The 3,599-nt window shown below is 38.2% G+C and overlaps 1 long non-coding RNA gene across 1 annotated transcript in view; it reads right to left on the reverse strand.

The window, feature by feature from the left end:
* LOC107656352 (uncharacterized) overlaps nucleotides 1–3,599 on the reverse strand; it is a 14,813-nt gene that overhangs the window by 10,543 nt on the left and 671 nt on the right. The window lies entirely within an intron of this gene.

The raw sequence follows: 3,599 nt of genomic DNA on the forward strand, positions 1-3,599 counted from the left end.
CCCACGGCGCCGTCATTTTGATTTCGCAAGCAACAACGGTGTAGCAGCTCTAATGCCATGACAAAAGTTTGAGCAAAGCATGCTAACTGTTCTGCCTTTGGCTGCACAAACGAGCACAGAACACGGTTTAGAGTCCCAGCCTCAGAGGAGACAAGAGAGCAGTGGATTTATTGATGTATTTACTCGCAACGTCTCAAATCGCAATTTCGATTCGATTTCGATTAATCGCACAGCCCTACTGTACAGTGCACAAAAAAAATCGGTCTGAATAAATGTACTACAGTAGAACATGTGCGATACAGTTTTGCATGTGTATGAGCCTGTTTACAAACCTGTTGTCCAACAAAGATATAATTTAAACTTCTGCTATGGATATGTGGCGTTTCTGTGCAAGAGCGCCCTCCGGCTTCCAGTATGAATTAAACAGTCTTTACATTAGGTGTGTACTCATTAATGTTCACCCTATTTTGGATAAAAATAGGAAAGATAATACTTTTCTCTAAAGAAACAGGATTCCCAGAATTATCGTCATTGATATTGTTATCGTAATAAATAGCAGAAATATCGGGATATATTTTTAAGCCCATATCGCCCATCCCTACGGTGTTATCATCACATCCAAAAAATATGGCAATACCAGAGTACTTTTGTAAGCAAAAAGATACTTTGCTACACAAATTAAATGTCAAGCACAGCAATCAGGCATTCCTTTAAAACAATAGAGAAACATGAAGGTCAAACACATTAACTCATATCGTCAGCTCAGTAACTCAACAACAACAACATGAAGCAAAACCAAGAAAACAACAATTCGGGCCAAAGAGTCAAACTAAAAATATTCACTTTGCCCTTGTCAAAGACAAAGGAGCATTAATTTGCCCTGTTATTATTTAGAGAGGGCAGGACGAACAAACCTGAGCCCGTTGTGACCCTGCCACAGTGTTGCAACTTGTTCTAGAGCGATGCCAGCTGAAGGCAGCACCATATGCCCGTAGCCTCGGGCCCGATGCTCTTTCTGCAGCCTAATACGCCTGTCAGGAGAAGTTACTGTCACAAATCCTCTGTTTTTCCACAATGTGTTTCAAATAAACAGATTTATTTCTCTTGTTAACAGAATTGTCCTCAGAGATTCCACTTAGAAGGTCAGTATTTGGTTCTACTGTACTGACAACATCTATGTTTTTAAGATTTTTTTTGGATTATTTTTTACAATCATGTTCATTATTTTATATATGTTGACTCAAGATACAAATATATATATATATATATATATTAAATAAAAATAAATAATAAAAAATTAAATAAATGTAATTCTACCAACCAAGGAAACGTTAAAAAGATTAACCCAGTAACTTTGTTTTGATAAGCTTTTTTCTGCAAGCATCTGATCCAGTTACATTCTGGGGACCCCTGAGACTTATATTACATATTGTAAAAAGGGGCATAATATGTCACCTTTAAAAATATTTTTTTTAAATAACCAAATTATTTGTGCCAAATATTTAAAGAATACATAGCTGCTGAAACTAAGCATCATAAATACTAGCATCGAGTCGACTTCCACACTTCCTCTCATCACAGGCTATGGGCAAGTTTGGTCCAAGCGGAGCTGACCTTGCCGTTTACTACAAATGACGCCCCCCTTCATCCACAACGATTGGGGTTTTAAGTCAACCAGAGACTAAAACGCTCAATAAATCAGTGCCTTCAGCCAAAAAGACCCTGTCATGCCTTCAAATTGAAAAAAAATAAAAAAAGTATGACAAAACATTTCAGCACTGATAATATCAGCGAAGCATACAATGAATAATTTCAAGGGCATTTGTACTAAGATAAGACGCTTATGGGTGATTTTAATACCTCTCCATAAAGGTCATGTGATATCGTTCTTGTGAAAGAGCGCCATCGCAGTCAAAAGACTAGAGTTGGGGATTATATGCCATGTTTAAGGGAAAAAAAAATCAAACGAAAGGTCTAGAGTGTTGCAACCTCAGATTGAGAAGTAACATTCCATTAGTCAATGCAGTGAACATTTAAATCCATAAAATAAGCATAACATTCACATCCACTGACACCCACTAAAAAAGAAACTGTTTTAATACAACAAAAAAGCATTTCTTATTTCTAATCGGTGACCTCAGAGGAAGCACTCAGTATCTTAGTTACTGAAGCACACCAAACGTCATTAGGATGATGTGGATAATTACGGCACATAAGACCTCTTAAGCATGTAATACAGTCTTTTTATCTGGAGAAGTCAATCTCTGCGAGGCTGACAGCTAGCAGCATATGATCCCGGTAAACAAATACTTTCACGCGGCACCAAAGTGCCATTAAAGGCCAGAACTGTCAACACAAATTCCACTCTTGCAAGAGGAAAGGAAAGGGAGGGGGAAAAAGAAAAAAAAGACTTGATCACCTCTGGTTGCCTTAACATGCATGAAGGTTGTCATGGAAACATTTCTGTGAAGTTAACATGGATACAAACAGAAGGCTTTCCGGCTTAAATGCCATTAGAGTTTTATGACCGTTTAGAGATGTATATTAAAACACACAAAGGGTAATATGTTGCTTATTGTGATGATAATAACCCTAACAAAAAACACCTTAAATTCAAGTACAGGTGTGCATTTTTTATTTATTTTTTTTTGTTAGACGCCTTATGAAAGAAAAACTATTAATTAAACTCACGATTTCAAACAATGAAACAGTCCCACCCACATTACTCTCGATACGAATAAAGGAATAACCTAGAAGTGTTCAGCTCGCCGTGGCATCTTAACTCAGACAAATGATTTTATTTTACTCAATGCACACACATTACTAAACAAAAGGATGTGTCTTTTTCCTTTTAGCACAAAGCAGTGCATTGCACACACCCCAGCCGATAATGAATGCCGTAATCAGGCTGCGACTACAAAAACATCAGGATAATTCGAATTTAGGCCCCTCTTTCCTGTCGTGGGTCAGCTGTGCCTCCCTCCCTCCATGTGTCGGACGTGAAACATCATGCTCATTGAAACACTGCTAATTAAAATCACCTGCGAAGAACTGCGTGGGGCTAACAAAGGGCCGGGCTTCACTTTACAGAGCACGTCTGGGGCTGCCGAGGTGTGTGTATGTGTTTGAAATTTTACTACTGCTATTACGGCCTCTTTGAAGCGACGTGATGCACACCTGCACTTCACCTGCACAGCTGCCGGAGTGAAACGGAGGTGCTTCTGCAACCAAAACTCTCAGAGCTAATCACAGCCATGATAGGAGCTGTAATACTATACACCTTGTTTAAAAAAAAAATGTAAAAAAGTCACGTACCCTATTGATTTAGTCCCAGATCCCTTGAACCCACTGAAACTGCTCTGGCAGAAGATGTGGTTGAGTCTTAAGAGGAGTGCTGTCCATTAATACTCCAATACATCAACCTTACTGTCCTGACATTCACTGCTGCTGTGAGCAGCTCTAAAGCAATGAAGAATTCACTCTGGATTATGGAAATGGAGTAAGCAACCACGGTAAGATTAATGTTAACCTTGATTATAATTATAATAATAATAAAATCTAGTATGCATGATTTATTATCTATATTACTAATATATATA

This window comes from Sinocyclocheilus anshuiensis, unplaced genomic scaffold (genome assembly GCF_001515605.1).
Source record: "Sinocyclocheilus anshuiensis isolate Anshui unplaced genomic scaffold, SAMN03320099.WGS_v1.1 scaffold183, whole genome shotgun sequence".
Taxonomy (NCBI): Eukaryota; Metazoa; Chordata; class Actinopteri; order Cypriniformes; family Cyprinidae; genus Sinocyclocheilus; species Sinocyclocheilus anshuiensis.